Genomic DNA, 20,306 nt, shown 5'->3' with positions numbered 1-20,306 from the left:
ATCTCACCATAGAACAAGCTACTGGGTTGTTGTTCATTCCTGGTAGAGTGCTTCTCTTTCTGTATGCATTTTTAAAGTATCTGATACGTGAAGTAGCATGTGCTTCAGATGCTGGTACCCAACTTCTCTCACCAGGACTACATCCTTTCCAATGGATGAGGTATTCCAGTCTTCCTCTGTGAAGTCTGGAATTTAGAATTTCTTCAACCTCATCCACCATGACAAGTCCTGGAGTAGGTGGCTTATGGGATGGAAAGGGTTCTGGCACTGCAGGTTTGAGAAGGGAGACATGAAAAACTGGATGGATGTGAGAGTAAGTTGGCAACTGGAGACGAATTGCAACTGGATATATAATTTTCACAATGGCGAAAGGTCCAATGGAGTGGATGCCTAACTTCTTGGAAGGAAGAACAAATAAAAAATAAGCAGTAGATAAACATAGTCTCCAACTTGATAAGCAGGAGTAGGACTTCTCCTGTTAGCATAATGTTTATATTGTTGTTGGGCTTCCAATAATCCCTTATTTATTACAAAGAAAGTATTGTGGGCCTCCTGTAAATGTTGATCAGCAGTAGGAACTGAGCTTTGGAGAGGAGAGTCAGGTAACATGGTTGGATGGTACCCATATGTACACAAGAAAGGGGACATGGATGTAGATCTATGACCTTGATTATTATAGGCAAATTCACCCAAATCAAGGTATTGATCCCAGTCGTCTTGTAATGTGGTAGTATAACATGTGAGGTACTGCTCCAGAGTTTGAGTTTGATTTGTGCTTTCAGTTTGGCCATCTGTTTGGGGATGGAAAGTGGTAGATAGGGACAGCTGAATGTGCAGTCCTTTGCAAAAGGCTATCCAGCATTTAGACATGAATTGGGAACCACTATCAGACACTAAACTCATTGGTAAGCCATGCAGTAAGAAAATCTCTTGCAGAAAAATGATAACTGTATGATCTGCATCGGTACACCCTTTGTGGCAAAAAAATAAAGCCATTTTAGAAAAGTGATCTACTCCCACTAAAACTGAAGTGTATCCTTGTGCAGAGGGTAAATCAACTATGAAGTCCAAGGCAAATTTCATCGCACAGTCTACTTGGCATAGGAAGTTGTTGTAACAGACCTGAAGGAGGTTCTCGTTAACTATACACACACAAGACAAGATTGTACATAAAATGATATATCTTTTTCTATCTATCTATCTATCTATCTATCTATCTATCTATCTATCTATCTATCTATCTATTGGGTACTTGTAAAGTGCAAACTAATCACCCGTGAGGGTCTCAAGGTGCTATGGGAGGGGGGAGAGGGGGGCTAAGGGAAGACGATTCAGTCAAAGAGCCAGGTCTTGAGGTCCTTCCTGAAGTTTGTAAGGGAGATGGATTGTCTGAGGTGCAACGGGAGGGAGTTCCATGACCTTGCTGCCATATAGGAGAAGGATTTTCCTCCAGCTGTTTTTTTCTTGATGCGGGGGATGACTGCGAGTGCTTGGACGGCAGAGCGGAGTTGTCTGGAGGGGGTGTAGAAATTGACACGGTGGTTGATGTATTCAGGACCGATATTGTGGAGGGCCTTGCATGCATGGGTTAGGAGCTTGAAGGTGATTCTCTTGTTGACGGGGAGCCAGTGTAGGTTCCTTAGGTGTTTGGTGATGTGGTTTTGGCGAGGGATGTCGAGGATGAGTCTGGCCGAGGTGTTCTGGAATGCGTTGGAGTCATTTCTGGAGCTTGATGGTGGACCCGGCATAGAGTACATTGCCGTGGTCCAGTCGACTACTGATGAGGGCGTGGGTGACAGATTTTCTAGTTTCGGTGGGGATCCACTTGAAGATTTTTCGCAGTAGGTGGAGTGTGTGAAAACAAGTCGAAGAGACGGCGTTGACTTGGCGGTCCATGAAAAGTGATGAGTCGAGGATGATTTCATGCATGGTGTGTTGGAGTTGGAGGGTGTCCGAGGGCTGTGAGCCACCAAGAGTCATCCCATGCAGATTTGGTGGGTCCAAGGAGGAGGATTTCGGTCTTGTCAGTGTTGAGTTTGAGACGGTTGTTGTTCATCCAGGTGGCGATTGCTGTAAGTCCTTCATGGACGTTTTTCTTGGTGGTGGCGGGGTCTTGGGTGAGTGAGATGATTAACTGGGTGTTGTCGGCATAGGAGACAATGTTGAGGTTGTGTTGTCGGACGATGGCGACCATATAGATGTTGAAGAGGGTGGGGCTAAGAGAAGAGCCTTGGGGTACGCCGCAGCTGATTGCTGTGGGATTGGAGGAGAAGAGTGGGAGTCTGACTTTCTGGGTTCTGCCGCTGAGGAAGGAGGTGATCCATTCCAGGGCCTTATTGTGGATGCCGGCATTGTGTAGGTGCGTGAGGAGGGTGCTGTGGTCTACAGTGTCGAATGTGGCTTAGAGGTCTAGAAGGATGAATGCGGCAGTCTCTCCTTGGTCGAGCAGTGCACGGATGTCATCTGTGGCGGCGAGGAGAGCGGTCTCGGTGCTGTGATTGCTCCTGAAACCGGATTGGGAGGGGTCCAAGATGTGGTTGGGGAGGGGTCCAAGACGGTATTTTTTAGGATCTATGGGGTCAGCTGTGGGTTTCTTCAGCAGGGGTTTTAGCTCTGCATGCTTCCAGTCTTCTGGGAAGGTACCAGTTTTGATGGAGCAGTTTATGGTGAGGCAGTGTCAGGGGTTTTTCCTGACTTGTTTGCCATGTGCTACTGGCAGCCATTTTACTCACCTCTCTTCCTGACTTGGTGCATTGTGGGGGATGCTGCTCACTTCCTGCACTTCCTTTTATGGCCAGACTGGTTTACATCATCCATGTGAGACAGGATGCAGTCTCAGAATTGTGATGTCATCACTTATTATTTAAAGGGCCTCTGTTCAGTATGCTTTGTCCTTGCGTTGTCTCAGACCTGTTTGTGAGAGCTCCTGTGTATTACCTGGTTGTCTGACGTCCTTCCTGGTTCCTGATCCCTGGCTTGTTCCTGACTCTGCTGTTCTCCTTGTTCCTGATTCCGGCTCGTCTGACTACTCGCTTTGGCTCCTGACTCGGCTTGTCTGACTACCAGCTCTGGTTTTGATTCCTAGCTTGTTATTTGACTTGTGGACTTTTTATTATGTTTTGCTATTAATAAAGGTGTGATTATTTTTGCACTTCCCGTCTCAGTCTGATTTCTGGCACCCTGACAGGCAGAGTTCGTGGGCGAGGGTAAAACCCGCTTTGTTGAATATGTGGTGTGGGCATGGGCCTGAGGGTGCTCCATAGTGGATAGATTTCATGATTCTGAGTGTGTCCTCCGTGGTGAGGGGGATCCAGGTAGTCTGTAGACGGTGGCGGGTGGTGGGTTTGGGTGAGGTGGGGGTGGGTGGATCGGCGGTGAGTGGTGAGTTCTAGAGCTCGAGGCTGTCGTAGATGTTGATGATCTTGCGGTGGAAGTAAGTAGCGATGTTGTCGCAGAGGTCCTGGGAGGGTGGGATGTTGTTAGTGTCACTTTTGGGTTTGGAGAATTCCTTGATGACTGTGAACAGCTCCTTGCTGTTGTGGGTTTTGGCATGGATTCTGTCTAGGATAGTGGTTTTCTTTGTGGTTTTTATGAGGTGGTGGTGGGTGGTGACGGCTTCTTTGTAGGCGGATTTGTCCGAGGGGGACTTGCTGGATTTCCATGTTCTCTCTATTCGTCTGCAGTGGCGTTTGGAGTCCTGGAGGGTGGGGGTGAACCAGCTGGCCTTGTTGGTGGGCTGGTGGCTGGACGGTTTCTTGAGGGGGGCGAGGGTATTTGCGCAGTCTGTGATCCAGTGATGTAGGTGGCGGGCGAAGGAGTTGGCGTCAGTGGAGGTCACTGGGGGGGACTTGATCAGGGTGGAGTGCAGTTGTTCTTGGGTGATGTTGTTCCAGTTTCTGCGGGGCGGTTGGTGATGCTGGAGGTGTGTGATGGGTTTGTTGAAGGAGAAGTTTATACAGTGATGGTCAGTCCAGTGGAGTTCGGTTATGTGGTTGACTGAGATGTGGTTGCCTTCCAACAAAACTGTCAGCTAATGAACTTTTCAGTCTTATGGATACCCCACATCCTCCCAGAGGGGTGTCAGGAACCACAGAAGATGGCACTACCACCTTACTGTCCTGAGTCCTAGTTTCTGAGGAACTAGGAGCATCTATAGGATATAAAGTGTTTAGACTTATAGCGTCCTATAAGGAAGCTTTGTTAGCTAGAAAATCTTCTGGTTGCAGAATAGTAGTTGGCTCTGATTCTGTCTTCTCAATTTCTCCAATATGGTATAAGGCATCCACCTTGCCAATCTTGGCTCCAGGTCGATATGCAATGAAGAAATGGAAGTAGCTGAAGAAGAGTGCCCACCAGGCCTGCCAGGCTTTGAGTCTACGAACTTAATATTCCAGATTTCTATGGTCCATGAAAACAGTAATGGGGTGATCAGCCCACTCCAGTAGATGTCTCCACTCTTCGAATGTTGTTTTTATGGCAAGTAGTTCTCTATCCCCCACATCATAGTTTATTTCTGCTGCAGAGAGAACTTGAGACAGAAAGGCCAAAGGGTGGAGTTAATCCTTGTCACCAGCTCTTTGAGATAATACTGCTCCAATGGCTGTTTCCGAGGCATCAACTGCGACACAGAAGGGCTGTTGTGGTTCAGGTAAAATGTCATTAAATTTATGAAAATCTTAGTAGTTGCTCTCCAAATAATTTTTCAGCTTATGGCAGGGTTATAATACAATACAAATAACAATTATCCTTAAAAATAGAAACACTTAATCAACATGCATCTACTAGAAATCATACAATTAATATAAATATCTGAATTCTTTTATTTAGTTAATATCCATGAACATTTTTGAAATATATTTGCAATATTAGAATATGACACAATATTATATACGTTAAAACCAACTATTAAGATATGCTATCCTTCTTATAAAACCCAGAAAAATGTATCCTTAAAACCAACCTTTCATTCAGAGCTGCATTTAAAATATTACAATGAGACTAAAACCTTTAATATCCAAGCAATACAATTCTAAACAGTGCTTATAAACAATAGGATAATATATATATTCTGCTATTTAACTGCAATTTATCCTAATACAATATTAATTTACAATATCAGAACTTGCACAGATGAGTTACTTAGCCAATCAGATACAAATTTAAACAATAATACAATATACACTTCTGAATTATTATTATATATTTGCATAGATAAACAATTTAAGATTGGGATTAGTTTAACAATACATAGGCTATGAAATGCTAACTTGAAATATGCACTATTTCCTTAACTCTGCTACATACAGCAATAGTAAATGTTTACTTTAAATGCTTGCATACAAATAGGCAGGCTAAGAGCTATTCAAGGTTATGCAATACAATTTAAAAGCCCAATTTGTTCTTTCCAATCTTCCAATTGTAATTTTACTGTACTGACTATGCATATAACTTATCTTACCAAAAACCTTGTATACATTACCAAATAAACCAGACGATATCCAGTTTCCAATGTTTCTCAACAGATCCAATTTCACCTCAGAAATTCAAAATTGGGGATAATGCATATGGAGTCCAATAGTAGGTGTGTGCTTTAATAATAACCACAGTAGTTATTCCTTCAGGATTAGCCAACAACCTCCTTATCAGTCTCTATGCTTGGGGTTAAATCATCTGATTTCACCCCTCCCCTTTCTTGATCATTATCAGTCATTGGTGAGTATTGGAAATGCCCACGGAAGCCTTGTCTCGGATTGGTTCTTTGCAACTGAACATGGATTGGTTTACTTGGTAAAGTATGTTGTCAAGGAAATGTATTCTTGCAACAACCAATCATCTCATGGCTGCAATTTCGCATCATAACACTAGGTGGCAGCAGACAGCACAACACAGCAATACATGCAATACCATTTCTAAACATTTAACAACTTAATTCAGTATTTCTATTAAATGTTTATTCATTTTATCATAATTTACTGCAACAACTATTCACAATATTTGTTTTGGGTAAGTTATATCTTATGAATTTTCTGATCATTTTGATATGAAACATCAAATATATCTAACATTATATTAAATAATTTAAATATTATTTAGCCTAACGGAAAGTTAATATTTCATAGTCATATCACATCAAAGTAACTTCCATATATTCATCTCACTATATTTTAAGAGATGTATTTAAAACTTTATAAACATTTATTGCACATTCATATGATATGACTTATTTCATCTCATAGAAACATAGAAACATAGATATTGACGGCAGATAAGAGCCATAGGCCCAGCAAGTCTGCCCGACCTTACCTAACAGTATAAACTTATCTAGTTCGTAGGATAGCCTTATGCTTGTCCCATGCATTTTTAAAGTCCCCCACAGTGTTTGTTGCTACTACCTCTTGAGGAAGTTTATTCCATAAATCAATCACTCTTTCTGTAAAGAAGTGCTTCCTCAAATTACTCCTGAATCTACTACCCTTTAGCTTGAGCTCATGACCCCTTGTTCTTGAATTTTCCATTTTATGTAAAATACCCACATCCTCAGTTTTACTAAACCCTTTAATGTACTTGAAAGTTGCTATCATATCACCTCTTTCCCTTCTCTCCTCTAAGCTATACATATTTAGGTAATTGAGCCTATCCTGGTAAGTTTTATTTTTTAGACCATGTACCATTTTGGTAGCCCTCCTTTGCACAGATTCAAGTTTGTTAATATCTTTCTGAAGATATGGCCTCCAGAACTGCACACAATACTCAAGATGAGGCCTAACTAATGATCTATAAAGTGGCATAAGAACCTTACTATTTCTGCTGCAAATACCTCTACCAATACATCCAAGCATTCTGCTAGCCTTACTCGCTGCATTACTACATTGTTTACTAAGTTTTAAATCATCTGAAATAATAATTCCCAAGTCCTGTTCCTCATCTGTAACAGTCAGTAAAGTGTCATTGAGTCTGTAATTAACATTTGGATTTTTCTTCCCTAAATGCATTATTTTACACTTTGCTGTGTTAAACTTTAGATCCCAGTCGTTTGCCCAATCCTCCAATTGTTGTATATCACTTCTCATTTTGTCTACCCCCCCTGGAACATCCACTCTGTTGCAAATTTTTGTATCATCTGCAAAGAGACATACTTTCCCCTGCAGCCCTTTGCTGATATCGCAGATAAATATGTTAAACAAAACAGGCCCCAGAGCTGACCCCTGAGGAACACCACTAGTAACAGCCCCCTCTGCTGAATGAACTCCATTTACTGAGACACTTTGTTTTCTGTTCTTAAAGGGTCAGTACACTGTAAAATAGTTTTTCCATAAATGTATTTTAAATGACTTGTTATACCAACTGCAGAGTATAAAATATTTGAGAAATTGCATTTCGGGTTTATTTGTGTATCTGAAGTAGCTAATTTTGTGCTTTGAAACCACAGCCTATTACAATGGGTTGAGCTTCAGGTAATATCAGATCTCATTATGTTATCACTTTCATGTACACAGACTTGCTTCTTATCTTATATTTGTCTGGAACACCAAAGCTCAATACATAGAGAGAACAATGGAAAATTATCATTTTATTACTTAACTATCATGCCCCCACTGGGAGTCTAATCTCTTCTGCTGGCTGTGTTTACTAAGGCTTGTCAATAGCATATACGCCAGTATCAAAACTTTCAGTATAGGTTGGGAAACCACAAACTAAATCCGCTATTTCAAATGCTGAAATATGAGTAAAGGAGCTACTTGCAACCAATTTAATACACTCTAGCAGGTAAAAAGGATCATTGGGAATAATTTAAAGGGGAGAAAGTTTTTGGGTGAACTGTCCCTTTAAGCCAGCATTCCACCCAGTTCACAATTTTTTAATCTAGACCAAGGAGATATAGTTTGTGAACAAGTTTATTGTGTGGGACGGTGTCAAATGCTTTGCTGAAATCTAGATATGCTACATCAACTGCTCCTCCCTTGTCTAATACTTTTGTTACATAATCAAAGAAGTCAATTAGATTAGTCTGACATGATCTCCTTGAAGTAAAACCATGCTGATTTTGGTCCTCTAAATTGTTTGTCTTTATGTAAGTCATAATTCTTTCTTTTAAGAGGCTTTCCATTAATTTCCCTACTACTGAAGTTAAACTAACTGGCCTGTATTTGCCAGATTCTTCTCTACTGCCCTTTTTATGAAGAGGTATTACATTTGCTATTCTCCAATCATCTGGGACAGCTCCTGTTAATAGTGACTGATTAAACAGATCAGTTAATGGGACAGTTAGCACTGATCGAAGTTCTTTTAAAACCCTTGGATGAATATTATCAGGACCCACTGCTTTTGTAACATTTATTTTTGATAATGCTAACAAAACCTCATCCTCTGTAAAAAGATTACTGTTAAGCTTGTTTCTATTTTTTGTAGCATCCCTTAATGTAGACATTGTATCTTCACAATCTTTAGTGAAAACAGAACAGAAGTAATCATTGAGACAGTCTGCAATCTGCTTATCTCCTTCTATTATTCTACCATCAACTGATTTCAATTTTACTATTCCTACCTTATTTTTTCTTCTTTCACTGATATATCTAAAGAATGTTTTGTCCCCATGTTTTACTGACTGTGCTATCTTCTCTTCTGCATGAGCTTTAACCTTCCTAATTAACTGCTTAGTCTTTTTTTGTTGGTGTCTCCATATTTTCATATCATCATCTGCTTGTGTGTGTCTGTAATTTTTATAAGCTATCTTTTTTGTCTTTACAGCATGTGCTACTTCTTTGGAAAACCAAATTGGTTTCCGCTTTCTTTTAATTTTACAGACATGTCTAATACAGTGTGAGGTTGCATCTAAAATGCAGGCACTCCATCTGAAATAAAGTAATAAGTGTCATTTATTATTTTTTTTTTTAGGTTCACAAATATCTTTTCATATTCTTAAAAACACAGAGGCTGAGGTATTTAGTACACCTCTTTCTAAGTGCATAGATTGATGCCCATGACCAATGGTTGTCTGCAATAAAAATAGAAATAATTATTAGAAATGATACAAGCATTCATATGTATTTGATGTAGTCATTACTCAACATAGCAATCATTCATTTAATATAAAATGTCTCAGTCCCATATATATACATATCTGGGTTATTTGAATTATTCCAAACACATATGAAACTAGTATTTTTCCCTTTGCAAAAATGTATTTATTTTTATTTAAAATATAAATACAGTTGTTTTGAAACCATGTGCTGTTATCCTAACCCCAGACGCATTGTCTACGTTTTGTATATTTAAGTCTTGGCAGTTACACGGCAGGGGTCTTTTGCACCTAAATGTAATGCTGAAATTCTCATAAAACATGTCATTTTTGAGATCCTATTACACCTTTTCAGTTTGAAAGACAAATGGTATCCTGATTCCAGTCTGCTAATTCCCATCTCATTATCTCTTAAATCAACAGCCTTAGACATTTATGTTTTTATTAACTGTATGGGGGTAAGGGATGCTCTGAAACTTGTATTTTTAATTAAGGAGCAAATGGTTTTGGTCCTGTCTCAAGCCACAAACTCTGTTCTCTTTCAAAATTACTTCCCCAAAATTCCTATAAGTGACTGTTCTAAATTGAGCAGGCCAAATGTTCCATTGTCCCCCCCTGTGTGTTCAGCATAACTTTACATAATAAGGGGGAATAACTAAACATGATTGAAGTTAGTTTGTCTGAAGGGAATGAATCCTTTTTACTGATCAGTCAGATATTTGATTAAACATATATATTTATTAACCTTAAAATATATATATTTATTAACCTTACATATACCTTGACATAAATCCCCCTTCCAATTTTAAATAGCTGTAGGACACATGTATTTAAATTGGCTTAAAGTCAATGGTATTTGGTGAGGATGTTGACTGTAAACCCCATAGACAGTCTTCTATGTAGATAGTCTGTCATTTTTGAGCCTTCATGTTTATCAGCTAGGCATCTTTAACTACAGTATGTCTTTATTTCATTTGGGGATATCACACTTCATTCTCCATCTATAACTTGTAGTTGGGATCTTGGATGACATGCCCGCAGCTGATTGATATGGACCCATTTATCTATGAAACTTTCATTTTTGGGGATCCTTATTTTATAGGCCACTGGAGATATATTGTCAGTAATGACAAAAGGACCTTTCCATGAGGGAAGAAATGTCTTCTCCCTAACCTGATCTCTTCCAAAGTTATAAAGATAAACTTTATCATTTATTTCATATTCCTTTTTGGATGTTTTGAGATCATAATAGGTTTTAGTGGCAGTTGCAGCTCTTTCTAAATTCCTTTGAGCAAATGCAAAGGCATATTGCAGGTGCTTTCTTAGGTTCTCCACATATTGATGTGTATTGGCAGCATTTATCAAGTTTTGGGCTGATGTATGGTACAGTAGATGCTGAGGTAGAACCATTCTTCTACCAGTCATCAGTTCAAAAGGTGACATCTTGGTAGCACTACTTGGAGTTGCTCTTAATGCCATTAGGACTAGAGGTAGTTTTACATCCCAGTCTTTACCCGTTTCACTCACAAACTTTTTGAGGATTTTAACAATGGACTGGTTATAACGCTCTACACCACCACTTGAGGCAGCTCTATAAGCAATATGGAGCTTTCTTTTAACCCCTAGTATTTTCCACATTTTGATCATCACTTCGCTAGTGAAGTGGGTTCCCCGATCTGATTCGATTCTTTGGGGCAAACCAAATCTGGAAAACACATGGTTGATGAGCAATGCTGCGCATGTTTCCGCACTATTGTTAGGTGCACTAATGCACTCTACCCATTTAGTGAACAGGCATGTCACGGTTAACATGTATTTGTTACCTCTTGATGATCTTGTTACCGGACCAATAAAATCAATTTGTATATCTGACCATGGCATTACCATCCCCCTTTTCTGCAATGGCGCTCTATGCGTTGGTGGAGTGGGTTGGAACTGTGGGCAGATTAAACACCCTTGACAGTAGGTTTGGACATCTTTCAACATGTGTGGCCAAAAAGCGTAATCATGTAATATTTCATACGTGAGTTTGGCACCACGATGACCAGATGTGGGAGCATCATAGGCATGTTGAAGCATTAAACCTCTGAACTTGGTGGGTACTACCCACTGCTGGATGCCAGTTTTGGAGGTTCTAATTAATAAACCGTCCTGTAACTTGAATTGTGATCTAGATTTTATTAAGATTCTAAGATCTTCTTTGCCAATACAATCATCTTTTGAGATGGGGTTGCTTTCAGGATCTTCTATGTGTTTATAGAAGATGCCTACAATGGGGTCTTCTTTTTGACTAGTGATCAGGTCCTCACTAGGAGAATACTGACTCCATTGTACCAAGTTAGGTTCACTCTGATGTTTTGCCTGGTTCCTGGTAATGGCTTCTACCTGAATTTCACCCATTAAATGGTCAATATTAAGGAGTTCTCCAGTTATGGCTCCTTGTTTGGCTAATGAATCCGCAAGGTCTTTGCCTTCCTTATCCGGACCTAGAACTCTGGAATGACCCTTGGTCTTTTTCCAGTGTATGGTTAAATCATTGGATACCACCAAATTATCAATCTTGCAGAACAACTTGCCATGCTTGACTGGTTTGTTATAGCTTTTCTGCATGCCATTTCTTTTCCAAGTTGGCAGGTATTCAACAAAACTGTCATGCACATAATTTGAGTCATTTATGATCACAAATTCATGAATACCATGTTCAATAGCCATTTCAATGGTTTTGAAAATAGCAGTTAGTTCTGCAACTTGACTGGATCTTGGTCCAATGTTGAAACCTATAGATATATTTGGGAATCCATTCGCCCCAGTTATACCAATGCCAGCGACTAATCTGCGCTCATTATCAATGGTGGCATGGTAAGAACAACCATCAACATACACCCAAAGTAATGTTTGGCAATTTTCCTCATTGTATATTTTATATGGGGAAAGCAATTGTTCCTCCAGAAAATCATCTTCTGATAATTCTTCCCCAGGATCTCTAGCAGTACAGTCGTGGAGCTCTGCAAGCCCTTGTGTGACTGGATTCTTTTTATTCTGCTTGTAGCGAATTTCTAAGGGCCAGCCTTGTAAGGAAAGAGTCCACGCTGTTATGCGGCTATTAGACAAATTCCCATCTCTTATTCTCTCACTTTGCAAATATAGCAAAGGCTGGTGGGCCGTTTCTACAATAATTTTCTCGCCTTGTATATAGCTGCGGAAATTTTGTAGAGCCCATACAGTAGATAAAAGGGCTTTTTCGCAATAGTTAAACTTTATTTCTACTGGGGATAGCTTTTTGCTCGCATAAGCAATGGCTTTGTTCAAATTATCATGCTTTTGGTATAAAACAGCACTCATGCTTATATCTGTGTAACCTGTCTCTAAGAAGAAAGGTTTACCACCTTCAGGGTACGCTAAGCAAGGTGCTTGAGTGAGTTTTCTCTTCAGCTCTCTGATGGCTGTCTCTTGAGACTCACTCCAGTGCTATTTCACATCTTTCTTTAGAAGAAGTAGTAGTGGTTTAGCTAATTCCGCATAATTATCAATGAAATTGTGAGAATAATTTGTCATACCCAGGAATGATCTCAATTCCTTTAAGTTAGTTGGGTTTTTAGAATTCACTATAGCTTTTCTTCTGGGGATTTAATCCTTCAGAGGTAACTTCATGTCCCAAGAAGTTTACACGAGTGCGGCACCATTGAGCTTTTTGTAGGGATAATTTGACACCTGCCCTATTAAGTTGGCTGAAGACGTGTTTAAGCTCTGCGACGTGTTTTTCAAAGTCTGTGCTTTTGATTAAAACATCATCAACATAAGATAAGGCCCCCCTTTCCAGTGCATCAGGCATAGCCTTATGCATGAATACAGCAAATTCATGTCCAGAATTTATGTATCCGAAAGGAAGTCTTTGAAATGCATATTGGACCTTTTGGAAGGAGAATGCTAGCTTATATTGGTCCTCTTCATGTACCTTTATGGTCCAATATCCCTGTGCACAGTCAATGGAAGTGACTGTGCACAGCCTTAACTTAATTAAGCATTCTGTTATAATCATACCCCAGTAAAAAGTGTATATAGCTCTTCTTTTACTATTTGTTACCCCAAATGACCCCAGTACCATGAGCATTAACCTATCCTACCTACCGTATTTAAATGCCCTCCTCCTCCTCCCTTCCTCTCCCCATATGATATGCCCCTCAGACTAGGAGGACTAATTACCATGAATACACCGTGACTCATAGCTTAATCGTAAAACCTCTGACATGTTCTGAATGCAGGCTGGACCTGCTCTTATTCCACGGGGTAAGGCTTTACCGTGTGTTATACCATGAATAAGTCATAAACCGCATGTCAAGCGTCATATATCGCCCTAGTTCAATATGTACCTAGTTTACTCCTATTTTTTTCCCTCTCCTGCCCCTGATGCTAAATATTTGATTCCTAACATACTTAAAGGGACAGTATACACTCATTTTCATATAACTGCATGTAATAGACACTACTATAAAGAATAAGATGCACAGATACTGATATAAAAATCCAGTATAAAACTGTTTAAAAACTTACTTAGAAGCTGTCAGTTTGAATCTGTTGAAAAGGTAGCTAGAAAGCCCACTGCGAGTGGCAAATAAGACACTCCCCCCCTCCCCCTTCTTTTGCATATGAAAAGACCCTTTACACAAACAGCAGCAAGCTGGAGAAGGTAGCTGACAGTATTCACATAAAACTTTGGGGCTTGGTTAGGAGTCTGAAAATCAGAGCAATGTTATTTAAAAATAAGCAAAACTATACATTTATTATAAATTTAAACTTTATGGGCTATATAAATAGATCATCTACAAAACAATTATGCAAAGAAAAAATGAGTGTATAATTTCCCTTTAAGTTACCACCTCCCCCCCCCCCCCCCCCCACGTAGCATAATATTCTTCCTATTCTAGGAAGGTTAAATATGCGGTTTATCTAACCAATACCGCACCCTATTTTTTCTTTAATAAGAACAACCTGCAGCACAACATAAAATTGTCCTTTTCTTTTTTATATCCCTTGTCTGCAGGAATGGTTAGCATTATTTCTACAAGTTAAATCTTACTTTACTTACTTTAGTGGCAGTTGCGGCTCTTTCTAAATTCCTTTGAGCAAATGCAAAGGCATATTGCAGGTGCTTTCTTAGGTTCTCCACATATTGATGTGTATTGGCAGCATTTATCAAGTTTTGGGCTGATGTACGGTACAGTAGATGCTGAGGTAGAACCATTCTTCTACCAGTCATCAGTTCAAAAGGTGACATCTTGGTAGCACTACTTGGAGTTGCTCTTAATGCCATTAGGACTAGAGGTAGTTTTACATCCCAGTCTTTACCCGTTTCACTCACAAACTTTTTGAGGATTTTAACAATGGACTGGTTATAACGCTCTACACCACCACTTGAGGCAGCTCTATAAGCAATATGGAGCTTTTTTTTAACCCCTAGTATTTTCCACATTTTGGTCATCACTTCGCTAGTGAAGTGGGTTCCCCGATCTGATTCGATTCTTTGGGGCAAACCAAATCTGGAAAACACATGGTTGATGAGCAATGCTGCGCATGTTTCCGCACTATTGTTAGGTGCACTAATGCACTCTACCCATTTAGTGAACAGGCATGTCACGGTTAACATGTATTTGTTACCTCTTGATGATCTTGTTACCGGACCAATAAAATCAATTTGTATATCTGACCATGGCATTACCATCCCCCTTTTCTGCAATGGCGCTCTATGCGTTGGTGGAGTGGGTTGGAACTGTGGGCAGATTAAACACCCTTGACAGTAGGTTTGGACATCTTTCAACATGTGTGGCCAAAAAGCGTAATCACGTAATATTTCATACGTGAGTTTGGCACCACGATGACCAGATGTGGGAGCATCATAGGCATGTTGAAGCATTAAACCTCTGAACTTGGTGGGTACTACCCACTGCTGGATGCCAGTTTTGGAGGTTCTAATTAATAAACCGTCCTGTAACTTGAATTGTGATCTAGATTTTATTAAGATTCTAAGATCTTCTTTGCCAATACAATCATCTTTTGAGATGGGGCTGCTTTCAGGATCTTCTATGTGTTTATAGAAGATGCCTACAATGGGGTCTTCTTTTTGACTAGTGATCAGGTCCTCACTAGGAGAATACTGACTCCATTGTACCAAGTTAGGTTCACTCTGTTGTTTTGCCTGGTTCCTGGTAATGGCTTCTACCTGAATTGCACCCATTAAATGGTCAATATTAAGGAGTTCTCCAGTTATGGCTCCTTGTTTGGCTAATGAATCCGCAAGGTCATTGCCTTCCTTATCCGGACCTAGAACTCTGGAATGACCCTTGGTCTTTTTCCAGTGTATGGTTAAATCATTGGATACCACCAGATTATCAATCTTGCAGAACAACTTGCCATGCTTGACTGGTTTGTTATTGCTTTTCTGCATGCCATTTCTTTTCCAAGTTGGCAGGTATTCAACAAAACTGTCATGCACATAATTTGAGTCAGTTATGATCACAAATTCATGAATACCATGTTCAATAGCCATTTCAATGGTTTTGAAAATAGCAGTTAGTTCTGCAACTTGACTGGATCTTGGTCCAATGTTGAAACCTATAGATATATTTGGGAATCCATTCGCCCCAGTTATACCAATGCCAGCGACTAATCTGCGCTCAATCTGCGCTCATTATCAATGGTGGCATGGTAAGAACAACCATCAACATACACCCAAGGTAATGTTTGGCAATTTTCCTCATTGTATATTTTATATGGGGAAAGCAATTGTTCCTCCAGAAAATCATCTTCTGATAATTCTTCTCCAGGATCTCTAGCAGTACAGTCGTGGAGCTCTGCAAGCCCTTGTGCGACTGGATTCTTTTTATTCTGCTTGTAGCGAATTTCTAAGGGCCAGCCTTGTAAGGAAAGAGTCCACGCTGTTATGCGGCTATTAGACAAATTCCCATCTCTTATTCTCTCACTTTGCAAATATAGCAAAGGCTGGTGGGCCGTTTCTACAATAATTTTCTCGCCCTGTATATAGCTGCGGAAATTTTGTAGAGCCCATACAGTAGATAAAAGGGCTTTTTCGCAATAGTTAAACTTTATTTCTACTGGGGATAGCTTTTTGCTCGCATAAGCAATGGCTTTGTTCAAATTATCATGCTTTTGGTATAAAACAGCACTCATGCTTATATCTGTGTAACCTGTCTCTAAGAAGAAAGGTTTACCACCTTCAGGGTACGCTAAGCAAGGTGCTTGAGTGAGTTTTCTCTTCAGCTCTCTGATGGCTGTCTCTTGAGACTCACTCCAGTGCTATTTCACATCTTTCTTTAGAAGAAGTAGTAGTGGTTAAGTTAATTCCGCATAATTATCAATGAAATTGCGAGAATAATTTGTCATACCCAGGAATGATCTCAATTCCTTTAAGTTAGTTGGGTTTTTAGAATTCACTATAGCTTTTCTTCTGGGGATTTAATCCTTCAGAGGTAACTTCATGTCCCAAGAAGTTTACACGAGTGCGGCACCATTGAGCTTTTTGTAGGGATAATTTGACACCTTCCCTATTAAGTTGGCTGAGGACGTGTTTAAGCTCTGCAATGTGTTTTTCAAAGTCTGTGCTTTTGATTAAAACATCATCAACATAAGATAAGGCCCCCCTTTCCAGTGCATCAGGCATAGCCTTATGCATGAATACAGCAAATTCATGTCCATAATTTATGTATCAGAAAGGAAGTCTTTGAAATGCATATTGGACCTTTTGGAAGGAGAATGCTAGCTTATATTGGTCCTCTTCATGTACCTTTATGGTCCAATATCCCTGTGCACAGTCAATGGAAGTGACTGTGCACAGCCTTAACTTAATTAAGCATTCTGTTATAATCATACCCCAGTAAAAAGTGTATATAGCTCTTCTTTTACTATTTGTTACCCCAAATGACCCCAGTACCATGAGCATTAACCTATCCTACCTACCGTATTTAAATGCCCTCCTCCTCCTCCCTTCCTCTCCCCATATGATATGCCCCTCAGACTAGGAGGACTAATTACCATGAATACAACGTGACTCATAGCTTAATCGTAAAACCTCTGACATGTTCTGAATGCAGGCTGGACCTGCTCTTATTCCACGGGGTAAGGCTTTACCGTGTGTTATACCATGAATAAGTCATAAACCGCATGTCAAGCGTCATATATCGCCCTAGTTCAATATGTACCTAGTTTACTCCTATTTTTTCCCTCTCCTGCCCCTGATGCTAAATATTTGATTCCTAACATACTTAAAGGGACAGTATACACTCATTTTCATATAACTGCATTTAATAGACACTACTATAAAGAATAAGATGCACAGATACTGATATAAAAATCCAGTATAAAACTGTTTAAAAACTTACTTAGAAGCTGTCAGTTTGACTCTGTTGAAAAGGTAGCTAGAAAGCCCACTGCGAGTGGCAAATAAGACACTCCCCCCCTCCCCCTTCTTTTGCATATGAAAAGACCCTTTACACAAACAGCAGCAAGCTGGAGAAGGTAGCTGACAGTATTCACATAAAACTTTGGGGCTTGGTTAGGAGTCTGAAAATCAGAGCAATGTTATTTAAAAATAAGCAAAACTATACATTTATTATAAAATTAAACTTTATGGGCTATATAAATAGATCATCTACAAAACAATTATGCAAAGAAAAAATGAGTGTATAATGTCCCTTTAAGTTACCACCCCCCCCCCCCCACACACACACGTAGCATAATATTCTTCCTATTCTAGGAAGGTTAAATATGCGGTTTATCTAACCAATACCGCACCCTATTTTTTCTTTAATAAGAACAACCTGCAGCACAACATAAAATTGTCCTTTTCTTTTTTATATCCCTTGCCTGCAGGAATGGTTAGCATTATTTCTACAAGTTAAATCTTACTTTACTTACTTTAGTGGCAGTTGCGGCTCTTTCTAAATTCCTTTGAGCAAATGCAAAGGCATATTGCAGGTGCTTTCTTAGGTTCTCCACATATTGATGTGTATTGGCAGCATTTATCAAGTTTTGGGCTGATGTACGGTACAGTAGATGCTGAGGTAGAACCATTCTTCTACCAGTCATCAGTTCAAAAGGTGACATCTTGGTAGCACTACTTGGAGTTGCTCTTAATGCCATTAGGACTAGAGGTAGTTTTACATCCCAGTCTTTACCCGTTTCACTCACAAACTTTTTGAGGATTTTAACAATGGACTGGTTATAACGCTCTACACCACCACTTGAGGCAGCTCTATAAGCAATATGGAGCTTTCTTTTAACCCCTAGTATTTTCCACATTTTGGTCATCACTTCGCTAGTGAAGTGGGTTCCCCGATCTGATTCGATTCTTTGGGGCAAACCAAATCTGGAAAACACATGGTTGATGAGCAATGCTGCGCATGTTTCCGCACTATTGTTAGGTGCACTAATGCACTCTACCCATTTAGTGAACAGGCATGTCACGGTTAACATGTATTTGTTACCTCTTGATGATCTTGTTACCGGACCAATAAAATCAATTTGTATATCTGACCATGGCATTACCATCCCCCTTTTCTGCAATGGCGCTCAATGCGTTGGTGGAGTGGGTTGGAACTGTGGGCAGATTAAACACCCTTGACAGTAGGTTTGGACATCTTTCAACATGTGTGGCCAAAAAGCGTAATCACGTAATATTTCATACGTGAGTTTGGCACCACGATGACCAGATGTGGGAGCATCATAGGCATGTTGAAGCATTAAACCTCTGAACTTGGTGGGTACTACCCACTGCTGGATGCCAGTTTTGGAGGTTCTAATTAATAAACCGTCCTGTAACTTGAATTGTGATCTAGATTTTATTAAGATTCTAAGATCTTCTTTGCCAATACAATCATCTTTTGAGATGGGGTTGCTTTCAGGATCTTCTATGTGTTTATAGAAGATGCCTACAATGGGGTCTTCTTTTTGACTAGTGATCAGGTCCTCACTAGGAGAATACTGACTCCATTGTACCAAGTTAGGTTCACTCTGTTGTTTTGCCTGGTTCCTGGTAATGGCTTCTACCTGAATTGCACCCATTAAATGGTCAATATTAAGGAGTTCTCCAGTTATGGCTCCTTGTTTGGCTAATGAATCCGCAAGGTCATTGCCTTCCTTATCCGGACCTAGAACTCTGGAATGACCCTTGGTCTTTTTCCAGTGTATGGTTAAATCATTGGATACCACCAGATTATCAATCTTGCAGAACAACTTGCCATGCTTGACTGGTTTGTTATTGCTTTTCTGCATGCCATTTCTTTTCCAAGTTGGCAGGTATTCAACAAAACTGTCATGCACATAATTTGAGTCAGTTATGATCACAAATTCATGAATACCATGTTCAATAGCCATTTCAATGGTTTTGAAAATAGCAGTTAGTTCTGCAACTTGACTGGATCTTGGTCCAATGTTGAAACCTATAGATATATTTGGGAATCCATTCGCCCCAGTTATACCAATGCCAGCGACTAATCTGCGCTCATTATCAATGGTGGCATGGTAAGAACAACCATCAACATACACCCAAGGTAATGTTTGGCAATTTTCCTCATTGTATATTTTATATGGGGAAAGCAATTGTTCCTCCAGAAAATCATCTTCTGATAATTCTTCTCCAGGATCTCTAGCAGTACAGTCGTGGAGCTCTGCAAGCCCTTGTGCGACTGGATTCTTTTTATTCTGCTTGTAGCGAATTTCTAAGGGCCAGCCTTGTAAGGAAAGAGTCCACGCTGTTATGCGGCTATTAGACAAATTCCCATCTCTTATTCTCTCACTTTGCAAATATAGCAAAGGCTGGTGGGCCGTTTCTACAATAATTTTCTCGCCCTGTATATAGCTGCGGAAATTTTGTAGAGCCCATACAGTAGATAAAAGGGCTTTTTCGCAATAGTTAAACTTTATTTCTACTGGGGATAGCTTTTTGCTCGCATAAGCAATGGCTTTGTTCAAATTATCATGCTTTTGGTATAAAACAGCACTCATGCTTATATCTGTGTAACCTGTCTCTAAGAAGAAAGGTTTACCACCTTCAGGGTACGCTAAGCAAGGTGCTTGAGTGAGTTTTCTCTTCAGCTCTCTGATGGCTGTCTCTTGAGAATCACTCCAGTGCTATTTCACATCTTTCTTTAGAAGAAGTAGTAGTGGTTTAGCTAATTCCGCATAATTATCAATGAAATTGCGAGAATAATTTGTCATACCCAGGAATGATGTAAATTCCTTTAAGTTAGTTGGGTTTTTAGAATTCACTATAGCT

This window comes from Bombina bombina, chromosome 4 (genome assembly GCF_027579735.1).
Source record: "Bombina bombina isolate aBomBom1 chromosome 4, aBomBom1.pri, whole genome shotgun sequence".
NCBI lineage: Eukaryota > Metazoa > Chordata > Amphibia > Anura > Bombinatoridae > Bombina > Bombina bombina.
The sequence above is the reverse complement of the archived record's forward strand: the minus strand, read 5'-3'. Positions refer to the sequence as shown.